Source organism: Oncorhynchus gorbuscha, linkage group LG20 (genome assembly GCF_021184085.1).
Source record: "Oncorhynchus gorbuscha isolate QuinsamMale2020 ecotype Even-year linkage group LG20, OgorEven_v1.0, whole genome shotgun sequence".
In the NCBI taxonomy this organism is placed as follows: Eukaryota; Metazoa; Chordata; class Actinopteri; order Salmoniformes; family Salmonidae; genus Oncorhynchus; species Oncorhynchus gorbuscha.
The window spans coordinates 5,205,045-5,220,185 of NC_060192.1; the positions used below are offsets into that span (position 1 = coordinate 5,205,045).

Genomic DNA, 15,141 nt, shown 5'->3' on the forward strand with positions numbered 1-15,141 from the left:
GTAGAGTAGCGGTAGAGTAATGGTAGAGTATGCGTAGAGTAACGGTAGAGTATGCGTAGAGTAACGGTAGAGTATGCGTAGAGTAACGGTAGAGTAACGGTAGAGTATGCGTAGAGTGACGGTAGAGTATGCGTAGAGTAGCGGTAGAGTATGCGTAGAGTGACTGTAGAGTAACGGTAGAGTATGCGTAGAGTAGCGGTAGAGTAACGGTAGAGTATGCGTAGAGTGACGGTAGAGTATGCGTAGAGTGACGGTAGAGTATGCGTAGAGTAGCGGTAGAGTAACGGTAGAGTATGCGTAGAGTAACGGTAGAGTATGCGTAGAGTAACGGTAGAGTAACGGTAGAGTAACGGTAGAGTAACGGTAGAGTAACGGTAGAGTATGCGTAGAGTAACGGTAGAGTATGCGTAGAGTAGCGGTAGAGTATGCGTAGAGTGACGGTAGAGTATGCGTAGAGTGACGGTAGAGTATGCGTAGAGTGACGGTAGAGTAGTGGTAGAGTAGCGGTAGAGTATGCGTAGAGTAGCGGTAGAGTAGCGGTAGAGTAGCTGTAGAGTATGCGTAGAGTGACGGTAGAGTATGCGTAGAGTGACGTTAGAGTACGCGTAGAGTAGCGGTAGAGTGACGGTAGAGTATGCGTAGAGTGACTGTAGAGTATGCGTAGAGTGACGGTAGAGTAGCGGTAGAGTATGCGTAGAGTGACGGTAGAGTAACGGTAGAGTATGCGTAGAGTGACGGTAGAGTGACGGTAGAGTATGCGTAGAGTGACGGTAGAGTAGCGGTAGAGTATGCGTAGAGTGACGGTAGAGTAACGGTAGAGTATGCGTAGAGTGACGGTAGAGTGACGGTAGAGTATGCGTAGAGTGACGGTAGAGTATGCGTAGAGTGACGGTAGAGTATGCGTAGAGTGACGGTAGAGTATGCGTAGAGTGACGGTAGAGTATGCGTAGAGTGACGGTAGAGTAGCGGTAGAGTATGCGTAGAGTGACGGTAGAGTAACGGTAGAGTATGCGTAGAGTGACGGTAGAGTAGCGGTAGAGTATGCGTAGAGTATGCGTAGAGTGACGGTAGAGTGACGGTAGAGTGACGGTAGAGTATGCGTAGAGTAGCGGTAGAGTAGCGGTAGAGTAGCGGTAGAGTAGCGGTAGAGTAGCGGTAGAGTATGCGTAGAGTGACGGTAGAGTAGAGGTAGAGTATGCGTAGAGTAGCGGTAGAGTATGCGTAGAGTGACGGTAGAGTATGCGTAGAGTGACGGTAGAGTATGCGTAGAGTATGCGTAGAGTGACGGTAGAGTAACGGTAGAGTAGCGGTAGAGTAGCGGTAGAGTAACGGTAGAGTAGCGGTAGAGTAGCGGTAGAGTAGCGGTAGAGTATGCGTAGAGTGACTGTAGAGTAGCGGTAGAGTATGCGTAGAGTGACGGTAGAGTAGCGGTAGAGTAGCGGTAGAGTATGCGTAGAGTAGCGGTAGAGTGACGGTAGAGTAGCGGTAGAGTATGCGTAGAGTGACGGTAGAGTAGCGGTAGAGTAGCGGTAGAGTATGCGTAGAGTGACGGTAGAGTATGCGTAGAGTGACAGTAGAGTAGCGGTAGAGTAACGGTAGAGTAGCGGTAGAGTAGCGGTAGAGTAGCGGTAGAGTAACGGTAGAGTAGCGGTAGAGTAGCGGTAGAGTGACGGTAGAGTGACGGTAGAGTGACGGTAGAGTGACGGTAGAGTGACGGTAGAGTAGCGGTAGAGTATGCGTAGAGTGACTGTAGAGTATGCGTAGAGTGACGGTAGAGTATGCGTAGAGTGACGGTAGAGTAGCGGTAGAGTAGCGGTAGAGTAGCGGTAGAGTATGCGTAGAGTGACGGTAGAGTAGCGGTAGAGTAGCGGTAGAGTAACGGTAGAGTAACGGTAGAGTAGCGGTAGAGTAACGGTAGAGTATGCGTAGAGTGACGGTAGAGTAGCGGTAGAGTACGGTAGAGTGACTGTAGAGTATGCGTAGAGTGACTGTAGAGTATGCGTAGAGTGACTGTAGAGTATGCGTAGAGTGACTGTAGAGTATGCGTAGAGTGACTGTAGAGTATGCGTAGAGTGACTGTAGAGTATGCGTAGAGTGACGGTAGAGTAGCGGTAGAGTATGCGTAGAGTGACTGTAGAGTATGCGTAGAGTGACGGTAGAGTATGCGTAGAGTGACGGTAGAGTATGCGTAGAGTGACGGTAGAGTATGCGTAGAGTGACGGTAGAGTATGCGTAGAGTGACGGTAGAGTATGCGTAGAGTGACGGTAGAGTATGCGTAGAGTGACGGTAGAGTATGCGTAGAGTGACGATAGAGTATGCGTATGTAACAGTATAACTTCCAACCGTCCCCTCGCCCATACCCGGGCGCGAACCAGGGACCCTCTGCACACATCAACAACAGTCACCCACGAAGCATCAGTGATTGAAACGCAGCGCGCACCACCGCTAACTAAGCTAGCCGTTTCACATCCGTTACACGTAGAGTAATGGCAGAGTATGCAAGTCTGATATCACTCATTTTATATACTGCTTTACAGCGTATCTCTCAAATTGAGCAGAGTTCTGCATTATAACTTCAGCTTTGTTAAAAAAAATTTAGCTCAGAGGGATACATACTCTCTCTACCTTTTTTTAAAGGTTGCCTTTCCCTATTTCTGTAGGCTATGGCCAGTTAGGACCAGAGCAGAGCTGCTGGGGGGGTCCGAGTAGATAGGACACATGTTTACCAGCTCACTGTAGCAGGATACACACAAGGTCATTCACAAGCCCTCCCAGGAGTAACCTCCAATGAATTGACTCTGTGATCCATTTCCAATGGGGCTTTACATCTGGGTTTACCCATATATCCACAGTACACCCACCGCACCTGTTAACTAACCAAATCAAAATCACATTTTTATTTGTTGCATGTACCGAATACAACAGTGAAATGCTCACTTACAAGCCCTTAACCAACAACGCAGTTTGAAGAAAAATACGTGAAGTAAAAAAATAAAAGTGACAAATAATTGAAGAGCAGCAGTAAAATAACTAACGCACTCACTCCCTTTCCTCCTTATTTATGAGCACCAGTGATAGCGTGGTAAGCTAAATCATTTCTAAAGGCCAGAGACTCTCTCTCTCTCTTCTCTCTCTCTCTCTCTCTCTCTCTCTCTCTCTCTCTCTCTCTGTGAAACAGTACTGTCCATTTTCTGTTCACAGTACATATAGCTCCCACTTAGGAACAACAGGTTCCACCCGTGATTTGAGGAGGTCCTGTGTGGAGGCCTTTCACTGGTTGTCTCAGCGGCCCGTTCTCCTTTTGGTTCCATTAGTAGGTCGCGGCCCACGTGGTGAAACCGATCCTTCGGGGGGGAGACACATTCCTAGAACCGCAACCCCTGACCTTACTCTGGGGGATCCTCATTGGTCAAGGTGCCAAACGGTGGTTTCAGGAAGAGGGAGTGTCATGTTTTGAATGTGGGGGAGGAGAAGAGGAAACGTTTGGGATGACGGGACCCAGTAGCTGCTCCTGGGGACATTGATTTGTTCAATCCACTGTGTTAGAGCAGGGTTGGAGCATAAGCAACAGCCGGCACACCCAGTAGCTCTCCGTGAGCAGGCTTGGTCACCAGCGACCAAGAAGAAAGAGAGGAGATGGGCAGCAAAAGAGGAAACGTTTGGGATGACGAGGCCTGGCAACTGGGGTTGGGAGAGAAGACGAGAGTCAATGAGAAGAGGAAAAATTGAAAGGTTTAGAAAAGGGGTAAGAGAGAGAGAGGAGGGCAAGCAGGGAGTTTGAAGTTGGAGGAAAGAAGAGTTGATAGAGAGGGAGGGAAGGAGCCGAGGAGAGAGTAAAGGGAAGGAGCCGAGGAGAGAGTAAATGGAGGGATTAGGGTATGTGGGGGAGGTAGAGGTGGTTGGGAGTCAAACAAGGGAATGGGGAGAGTGAGTGGAAGGAGAGAGAGATGGAATGGGGTGAGTGTAAGACAGTGGAAGGAGAGAGAGATGGAATGGGGTGAGTGTGAGACAGTGGAAGGAGAGAGAAATGGAATGGGGTGAGTGTGAGACAGTGGAAGGAGGGAGAGATGGAATGGGGTGAGAGTAAAGGGAGGGAGCGTTGGAGAGAATGGAGTCTGTGAGGAATGCTGCAGCAGCACTTTAGAATCTGCTTTCACATGGAGTTATTTCTGCAGACCACAGCTCCAGCAAACATAAATCACGTACCCTTCCTTGACCTGCATGTCAAGGGTTAAACCCCCAAATCCCACCACACTTAGGGCTCCCGAGGGGTGCATCGGTCCAAGGCACTGCATCTCAGTGCCTGAGGCGTCACTGCAGACACCCTGGGAGTCCCATAGGGTGGTGCACAATTGGTCCAGCGCCATCTGAGTTTGGCCTGTGTAGGCCGTCATTGTAAATAAGAATTTGTTCTTAACTGACTTGCCTCGTGAAATAAAGGTTCAATAAAAAATAAAAATAACTAACTTTACACAACTCACCTTCCCACTACAGGAGAGATGAGGTTGACCCGAGGGTTCGAGAGAGATTTGTATTGTAATGAAAGATATGAACTCCCCAAGGTTATGTATAGAGAGGGAGGCTGGAAACAACAGAAAACCTGACAGTGAGTGCTCCCATTGTAATTATCATACCCACATATCAAAACAATGTTCTCAGAATGTAAAACTCAACCACAAAAGCAGTGGGCTCATTTCACAGTAGAAGAACGAGGTTAAAATATTTAAGTCCCGGAGGAGTGGTTTTAAAAGGGGTGTAGTAACTGAACACCCAGATAGACTCTCAGACGTGTGTGTGTGTGTGTGTGTGTGTGTGTGTGTGTGTGTGTGTGTGTGTGTGTGTGTGTGTGTGTGTGTGTGTGTGTGTGTGTGTGTGTGTGTGTGTGTGTGTGTGTGTGTGTGTGTGTGTGTGTGTGTGTACTGTACATGAGCTGTACCACTTTACTGGACCATATGGAGATGGTAGACATTACCGCACTGGTCAAACACTACAAATCCACAGTGTCTGGGGGGGGGTTTCAAGTTAAGTCCTTTAGCTCTCTAAAAAAGTATTGACTTAGGAACGGGAATAGTTATGTAAATGAGGTATTTCATTGTCAACAAATGTAGGTAAAAATTAAAACGTGTGTTGACGGTTGATTTAAAAAAATAAAAAAATCTGTAATCCATTTTGAATTCAGGCTGTAACACAACAAATTGTGGAATAAGTCAAGGAGTATGGAGAAGGAGAAGTTAGATAACACTACTAAGAAGTTGGGCCCCTGACATTTGAGCAGCATGTTTACTATCGCATGTAGACTAACCTCTACAGCAGGGATCATCAACTAGATTCAGCCGCCGACTGTGTCTCTGGGTGCTTCTTGTTTCTTGAGTCAGGGGGCCGGGAACCTAATTACAAATAATTTGTAGACTGCAAATTGACAGCAAGAAGCCCAAACAGATACAATATTTGACTCAAAAATAATTATTTCAAACCTTGCTTACATTTGTATACGATCACATTGTTTATCCCTATTATGGGTGGGAATACTGTGGAACAGATGTCCAAAATTACAATCACTTGGAGTCGATTTGCTGGTGTTTTTTAAGTCTTTTATGTCCACCAAATTCGCCAGTTGGAGAACCCTGCTATACAGGATGAAGTTGTTTTGAGGGTGATAAAAGAGGCAGACCTAGGCCATCAGTTCCTCGGCAGAACCACCTAGGCCTGGTTCTTTTGACAGCAGCTGTCTTTGACAGCTACCATAACTCAGATCTTCTTACATGTCTCCATCTACTTCTTGGAAATCTCAACCTCTCCTTCTGCCGAGTGGACTATCTGATATGTCTGTAGTATCTTAGGTTCTTCCCGGTAGCTGTAAAGTTGCTCTGGATGAGAGCGTCTGCTCAATGGCTCAAATTAAAATGTAAATATCTTGAGTGGGGTCTCTCACTGCGGTCTCGCCATGTTGAATATCTCCGACCTACATTGCCTTTCCCTCTGATAGTGTGTGTAATAACACTTCATTCTAATGAGGAGAAATGTGAAAACTCTGTTGCCTGCTGTAGTAGTGGAGGAACGTCTCCGGTCGAAACGGGGCTGCAGTGGAAATGCGGCATGTGTTTTGAATCCTTTCCAAATGTTACGCAAAAGGTAAAGGTGTTGTTGGGGGTTTTGCTGTGGCTGTTGTGCTAGGTGTCAGACCATAAATCAATATGTTTAACACCAGACTCGATCCATAAAAACCCTCTGAAGCCATTTGTTGTTCCCAGGTCAGTTCTGTGTTTTTTTTCCCCATCATATGAGATTAGGTTTTGAGACAGGCAAGTTGATCCTAGATCTCTTGTTGTTGACCTACAGCGTGCTCGGTGATTCCAGCAGTGTATTCAGACTTCTCCAGCAGAACCACATCCTTCTGTCCAGCCTTGGCCAGGTGATAGGCTACACTGACTCCCATACAGCCCCCTTCGATGATCACAGTCTCAGCCGTGTCCTTCCACATCTTCCCCAGGACCGTGTGACTGTCCCTGGGAGGAGGGAGATTTGAATCCATTTCAATACAGCTAAAGATGTGTGGAGTCGTTGTGTGACTTCTAAGAAGTCGAAAATATTGTGAAGAGAATTGACCCTGTTGTGCACAATTCGGACATGACATACCCCAGGAGGGAAATGCAACACTCCATTGAGAACAAACTGGTTGAATCAACGTTGTTTCAACAACATTTTCCTACGTATTGTGACGCGGACTCTTAAGTGGAAAAGTGAAATACTTAAATGTATCTACAGCAATCCTTTGGTCTCCCATCCAGGGTTTTAACAAAGCCCAGCCCTGCTTACCTTTGATATATGTCACTGGCTATTACCAAAGTGCTATCGTGAGAATGATTGTGGTGGGACCTCCATTTAAAAACTGGTGCTATCGAAGTCATTCCAAAGGGTAGGTTTAACAGAGTAAATGAAATGGAACCATAGTAGGCTACTTTATCACTTTCATCAATGATGCCATTTGGGCCTATATAGCATTTGCGAAATCATAAACAGCTATTTAGGATACAACTCAAATATACATATAAACCTAGGGTTTCAATTTGGTTTATTTCAAGTGTAATTACATAATAGTGATATTGAGTTGTGTTTGGTTGTCAACGCAACCAAATATCAACATTTGAAGGAGATGTATCTTCTGCTTGAATAGTTCCATCTGTGCCATTGATTTAGTTAATTCCTGTTTGTCTGCAAATGGCTTTTAATTTTATTTTAATTTCACCTTTATTTAACCAGGTAGGCAAGTTGAGAACAAGTTCTCATTTACAGTTGCGAACTGGCCAAGAAAAAGCAAAGCAGTTCGACAAATACAACGACACAGAGTTACACATGGAGTAAAACAAACATACAGTCAATAATACAGTAGAAACAAGTCTATATACAATGTGAGCAAATGAGGTGAGATAAGGGAGGTGAAGACAACAAAAAAAAAGTCCATGGTGGCGAAGTAAATACAATATAGCAAGTAAAACACTGGAATGGTAGATTTGCAGTGGAAGAAAGTGCAAAGTAGAGAGAAATAATGGGGTGCAAAGGAGCAAAATAAATAAAGTAGGGGGAGAGGTGGATGTTTGGGCTAAATTATAGATGGGCTATGTACAGGTGCAGTAATCTGTGAGCTGCTCTGACAGCTGGTGCTTAAAGCTAGTGAGGGAGATAAGTGTTTCCATTTTCAGAGATTTTTGTAGTTCCAGTCATTGGCAGCAGAGAACTGGAAGGAGAGGCGGCCAAAGGAAGAATTGGTTTTGGGGGTGACCAGAGAGATATATACCTGCTGGAGCGTGTGCTACAGGTGGGTGCTGCTATGGTGACCAGCGAGATAAGGGGGGAATTTACCTAGCAGGGTCTTGTAGATGATCTGGAGCCAGTGGGTTTGGCGACGAGTATGAAGCGAGGGCCAGCCAACGAAAGCGTACAGGTCGCAGTGGTGGTGAGTATATGGGGCTTTGGTGACAAAACGGATGGCACTGTGATAGACTGCATCCAATTTATTGTGTAAGGTATTGGGGGCTATTTTGTAAATGACATCGCCGAAGTCGAGGATCGGTAGGATGGTCAGTTTTACAGGGGTATGTTTGGCAGCATGAGTGAAGGATGCCTTGTTTTACGAAATAGGAAGCTAATTCTAAATTTAACTTTGGATTGGTGATGTTTGATGTGAGTCTGGAAGGAGAGTTTACAGTCTAATCAGACACCTAGGTATTTGTAATTGTCCACATATTCTAAGTCAGAACCGTCCAGAGTAGTGATGTTGGACAGGCGGGCAGGTAGCAATCAGTTGAAGAGCATGCATTTAGTTTTAATTGTATTTAAGAGCAATTGGAGGCCACGGAAAGACAGTTGTATGGCATTAAAGCTCGCCTGGAGGGTTGTTAACACAGTGTCCAAAGAAGGGCCAGAAGTATACAGAATGGTGTTGTCTGCATAGAGGTGGATCAGAGACTCACCAGCAGCAACAATGACATCATTAATGTATACAGAGAAGAGAGTCGGTCCAAGAATTGAACCCTGTGGCACCCCCATAGAAACTGCCAGAGGCCTGGACAACAGGCCCTCCAATTTGACACACTGAACTCTATCAGAGAAGTGGTTGGTGAACCAGACGAGGCAATCATTCGGTCGAAAGCCTTGTCCAGGTCAAGGAATACGGCTGCACAGTATTGTTTCTTATCGATGGCGGTTAAGATATCGTTTAGGACCTTGAGCGTGGCTGAGGTGCACCCATGACCAGCTCTGAAACCAGATTGCATAGCGGTGAAGGTATGGTGGGATTATAAATGGTCGGTAATCTGTTTGTTGACCTGGCTTTCGAAGACCTTAGAAAGGCAGGGTAGGATAGATATACCCTAGGTCTGTAGCAGTTTGGGTCAAGAGTGTGTCCCCCTTTGAAGATGGGGGTGACCGCAGCTGCTTTCCAATCTTTTGGAATCTCAGTCTACACGAAAGAGAGGTTGAACAGGCAAGTAAATAGGGGTGGCAACAATTTTGGCAGATAATTTTAGAAAGAAAGGGTCCAGATTGTCTAGCCCGGCTGATTTGTAGGGGTCCAGATTTTGCAGCTCTTTCAGAACATCACCTGACTGGATTTGGGAGAAGGAGAAATGGGGAAGGCTTGGACGAGTTGCTGTGGGGGGTGCAGTGCAGTTGTCCGGGGTAGGGGTAGCCAGGTGGAAAGCATGGCCAGCTGTAGAAAAATGCTTATTGAAATTCTCAATTATAGTGGATTTATCGGTGGTGACAGTGTTTCCTATCTTCAGTGCAGTGGGCAGCTGTGAGGAGGTGTCTTATCCTCCATGGACTTTAGTGTCCCAGAACTTTTTTGAGTTTGTGTTGCAGGAAGCAAATTTCTGCTTGAAAAGCTAGCCTTGGCTTTTCTAACTGCCTGTGTATATTGGTTTCTAGCTTCCCTGAAAAGTTGCATATCACGGGGACTGTTCGATGCTAATGCAGAACGCCATATCATACTTACATTTATATGTTTGATTCACGTCTCCATCTCAATCAAAAATTGGAGTTAAAGAATTCGACCAAATCAAACTTTGTTTTGAAGTGCATTTAAAAGTATGATTTGCTTTGATTTGGTCCTATCATTTAACTTAGATTTTTGGTTGAGATGGAGACGTGAATGCAACATATATATCCAACATAGTGCTTATTAATTTGTAGACAAACTAGAAATGAAAACCACACTAAGTCAATGGCCCAGACGGAACTATCCAGGAAGGTTAATCTCATTGAAACGTTGATACTTGGTCCCGTTCACAACCAAACACAATTCAATGTAACTTTTGAAATACAATAACCTTCTAACTTGATGACAAGTTCAAATCAAGCTTTATTTATACAGCACATTTCACACATTGAAAGCAACACTGTGTTTCACAGGAAAGTACAAATTAAAACAAAAACTGAAATATTTACAACACAAAACATAAGAGGATAAAAACTAAAGATTGACAAAAACTGAACAAAAAAAGCAAAGTTAAAAAGTTGTGTTTTAAGATCTTGTAAATATGTCCACAGTCCCCCCCCCCAGATCCTCTGTCATTGTAACATAGATGCTGGGAGTCGAGAAGCAGGTGCAGCTGGTGAGTTTAATAATGCAATGAACATGGAACGGTACAAAAACAAGAGTTGCGTCTAGACATGAAACACAACCAATATTGCCTGGGAAATGAAACCAAGGGAGTGAAAGATATAGGGGAGGTAATCAGTGAAGTGTTGGAGTCCAGGTGTGTCTCATGATGAGGCGGTGGGGCACGTAATAATAGTTGTCAGAGTCCGTGATTAGTAAACCAGCGACGTCGAGCACCGGAGAGTTGGAGTAGACGTGACAGGCAGGCTATTCCAGAGGGGGGGCATAGTAACTCAAAGCTGCCTCTCGGTTCTAGGCTTTGGGATAGTTAAAAAGCCAGAGGACCTGAGGGAACTACTGAGTACATAACATAAAGGATGTCAAGTCAAATCAAATCATTATTTAGTGGTCACATACAAGTGTTTAGCAGATGTTTTTGCGGGTGTAGTGAAATGCTTGTGCATCTAGCTCCGACAGCGCAGTAATATCTAACAGTTACACAACATATATCCAATACAGATAAATCTAGTAAAGGAATGGAAATAAGAAAGAAAAAAATATGGAGGAGCAATGTCAGAGTGGCATAGAATAAGATACAGTATATACATATGAGATGGGTATTGCAAAATATGTAAACATTATTAAAGTGACTAGTGTTCAATTTATTGTGGACTGTGATTTCAAGTCTATGTACTGTATATACAGTGGTGGACAAAAGTTTTGAGAATGACACAAATATACATTTTCACAAAGTCTGTTGCCTCAGTTTGTATGATGGCAATTTGCATATAATCCAGAATGTTATGAAGAGTGATCAGATGAATTGCAATTAATTGCAAAGTCCCTCTTTGCCATGCAAATGAACTGAATCCCCCCCAAAAACATTTCCACTGCATTTCAGCCCTGCCACAAAAGGATCAAAATGACATCATGTCAGTGATTCTCTCGTTAACACAGGTGTGAGTGTTGATGAGGACAAGGCTGGAGATCACTCTGTTGTGCTGATTGAGTTCGAATAACAGACTGGAAGCTTCAAAAGGAGGATGGTGCTTGGAGTCATTGTTCTTCCTCTGTCAATCATGGTTACCTGCAAGGAAACACGTGCCGTCATCATTGCTTTGCACAAAAAGAGCTTCAAAGGCAAGGATATTGCTGCCAGTAAGATTGCACCTAAATCAACCATTTATCGGATCATCAAGAATTCAAGGAGAGTGGTTCAATTGTTGTGAAGAAAGTCCAGCAAGCGCCAGGACCGTCTCCTAAAGTTGATTCAGCTGCGGGATCGGGGCACCACCAGTACAGAGCTTGCTCAGGAATGGCAGCAGGCATGTGCGAGTACATCTGCACGCACAGTGAGGCGAAGACTTTTGGAGGATGGGCTGGTGTCAAGAAGGGCAGCAAAGAAGCCACTTCTCTCCAGGAAAAACATCAGGGACAGACTGATATTTTGCGAAAGGTACATGGATTGAACTGCTGAGGACTGGACTGCTGAGGACTGGACTGCTGAGGACTGGGGTAGTCATTTTCCCTGATGAATCCCCTTCCCGATTGTTTGGGGCATCTGGAAAAAAGCTTGTCCGGAGAAGACAAGGTGAGCGCTCCCATCAGTCCTGTGGTAAAGCATACAACAGTAAAGCATCCTGAGACCATTCATGTGTGGGGTTGCTTCTCAGCCAAGGGAGTGGGCTCACACAATTTTGCCTAAGAACAAAGCCATGAATAAAGAATGGTGCCAACACATCCTTAGTGAGCAACTTCTCCCAACCATCCAGGAACAGTTTAGTGGCGAACAATGCCTTTTCCAGCATGATGGAGCACCGTGCCATAAGGAAAAAGTGATAACTAAGTGGCTCGGTGAACAAAACATCAATATTTTGGGTCCATGGCCAGGAAACTCCCCAGACCTTAATCCCATTGAGAACTTGTGGTCAATCCTCAAGAGGCGGATGGACATACAAAAACCCACAAATTCTGACAAACTCAAAACATTGATTATGCAAGAATGGGCAACCATCAGGATATGGCCCAGAAGTTAATTGACAGCATGCCATCAGTCAGGATGTGGCCCAGAAGTGAATTGACAGCATGCCAGGGTGGATTGCAGAGGTCTTGAAAAAGAAGGGTCAACACTGCAAATATTGACTCTTTGCATCAACTTCATGTAATTGTCAATAAAAGCCTTTAACAATACCTGTAATTATACTTCAGTATTCCATAGTAACATCTGACAAAAATACCTAAAGACACTGAGGCAGCAGACTTTGAAAATTAATATTTGTGTCATTTTCAAAGCTTTTGGCCATGACTGTAGGCAGCAGCCTCTATGCTAGTGATGGCTGTTTAACAGTCTGATGGCCTTGAGATTTCAGTCTCTTGTCCCAGCTTTGGTGCACCTGTACTGACCTCGTCTTCTGGATGATAGCAGGGTGAACAGGCAGTGTCTCGGGTGGTTGTTGTCCTTGATGATCTTTTTGGCCTCCCTGTGACATCGGATGCAGTAGGTGTCCTGAAGGACAGGTAGTTTGCCCCCGGTGATGCGTTTGGCAGACCGCGCCACCCTCTGGGAGAGCCCTGCGATGGCGGGCGGTGCAGTTGCCATACCAAGGGGTGATACAGCCCGACAGGATGCTCCCGATTTGTGCATCTGTAAAAGTTTGAGGGTTTTAGGTGACAAGCCAAATTGAGGTTGAAGAGGCGCTGCTGAGCTTGGAGGGTACTATGTTGTTGAATGCTGAGCTATAGTCAATTAACAGAATTCTTACATATGTATTGCTCTTGTCTAGATGGGATAGGGCAGTGTGATGGTGATTGCATTGTCTGTAGATCTATTGGGGCGGTAAGCAAATTGAAGTGGGTCTAGGATGACTGGTAAGGTGGAGGTGATATTATCCTTTACTAGTCTCTCAAAGCTCTCTTGGGTACAGGAACAATGGTGGCCATCTTGAAGCATGTGGGGACAGCAGACTGGTGTAGGGAGAGATTGAATATGTTTGTAAACACACCAGCCATCTGGTCTGAACATGCTCTGAGGATGTGTCTAGGGATGCCGTCTGGGCCGACAGCCTTGCGAGGGTTCAATTATAAAAGGGTTGCATGGAAGAATACAAAAAAATGGATGCAAGGTGAGAGAGTTCTGACAATAAAAATAAAAGAACACAAAACACACTCTGTTAAATTCCAAAATATGCATGAAACCTAACACACAAAAAAATTAAAATGTCTTACTCACATCGGCCACGGAGAAGGGGAGCCCACAGTCCTTGGTAGCGGGCCGTGTCGGTGGCACTGTGTTATCCTCAAAGCGGGCAAAGAAGGTGTTTAGCTTGTCTTGTATTCCGTGATTGTCTGTAGACCCTGCCACATACGTCTCGTGTCTAAGCCGTTGAATTGCAACTCCACTTTGTCCCTATACTGTAATGATGGGGTGTTGAGTCAGAAGCAGGTGCAGGTTAAACGTTTAAATAAAACAACAAAACCAGGAACAGGACACTAACATATGGCAGAACGCCAATACACAAGAACAATACCAACTGGTGAGTGAACATCGGAGAGTGACATATAAAGGGGAGGAAATTATGAAGGTAATGGAGTCCAGATGTGAATCATAATAGTAACATGTGCGCATAATGATGCGTACTCTGGCGTCGTATGCCAACCAGGGGGACGACCCCAAGGGCGAGGAGTGGGTCGGTCCGGGCGCCAAAGGTGGAAATCGAGGAGGATGTTTGGGTCCAGAATGTCTTCCACCGGAACCCAACACCGCTCCTCTGGGCCATACCCTCCCAGTCCACCAGATACTGGAGCTGACCCCCACGACGTCAGGGGTGGGTGGAGGTGTGTCGTGGGGGACAGCGTCAGCTAGGGGACCAGGAACCACCGGCTTGAGAAGGGAAACATGGAAAAGGGGTGAGATACGGCAGTGAGGGGGTAATTGTGTCCTGTATTTCACCTCATTGACCCTCCGGAGAACCTTGAACGGCCCCACAAACCAGGGGCTCAGTTTCTTGCAGGGCAGGTAGAGTGGAAGATCCCTGGTATAGAGCCAGACACAATCCCCAGGATGGATCACCGGGGTTTCATTGCGGTGACGGTCTGCCTGTTCCTTCTGACGATGGACACACGCTGTAGTCTCATGTGCGCATTGTTCCACACTTCCTCCATGCGCCGGAACCCCTCATCTACCACAGGAGCCGTGGTCTGGCCTGAGGACCACTGGGCCAGGGCCGGCTGGAAACCCAAAACATACTGGAAGGAGGTCAACCCAGTGAAGGAGTGAAGTAGAGAGTTCTGGGCGAACTCTGCCCAAGGAAGGAAACGTGCCCACTTACCCGGCCCGTCCTGACGGTGACTCCTCGGGAACATCCCCAGCTCCTCATTCGTCCTCTCCACCTGCCCGTTAGACTGAGGCCAATACCCGGATGTGAGGTTAACAGTGACCCCAAGCTTCTTTAAGAAGGCCCTCCATTCTCGGGATGTGAATTGGGGGCCACGGTCCGAGACTAGGTCCTCTGGAAGGCCTTAATGCCAGAAGACCTGCTGGAAGAGTGACCTTGAGAGCAGTGGGGAGACCAGGAAAAGGGATTAAACGACATGACTTGGAAAATCTACCCACTACCACCAGAATGGGGATGAAACCATCAGAAGGGGGAAGATCAGTAACAAAGTCAATGGATAGATGGGACCAAGGTCGCTGAGGCACGGGATGCGGCTTGAGCTTCCCTACTGGAGCATTCCGAGGGGACTTGGTTTGAGCACACACGGAGCAGGAGTTGACATACCGCTTAACATCCTACACCAAGGTGGGCCACCAGTATTTCTCAGTGAGGGAATGGATGGTGCGAGAAATCCCTGGATGTCCAGCGACGACAGCTGTGTGCCCAGGTCAGCAGCCAATCCCTTACCCCTGTGGGAATGTAGATGTGTGTGCCCAGGTCAGCAGCCAATCCCTTACCCCTGTTGGAATGTAGATGTGTGTGCCCAGATCAGCATCCAATCCCTTACCCCTGTGGGAACGTAGATGTGTGTGCCCAGGTCAGCAGCC

The 15,141-nt window shown here is 46.1% G+C and overlaps 1 pseudogene; it reads right to left on the bottom strand.

Annotated features, from left to right (window-relative positions):
- The window catches only part of LOC124006616, a 52,074-nt pseudogene extending 45,541 nt beyond the window's left edge, over positions 1–6,533 (bottom strand).
- Between the last annotated feature and the right edge of the window lie 8,608 nt (positions 6,534–15,141).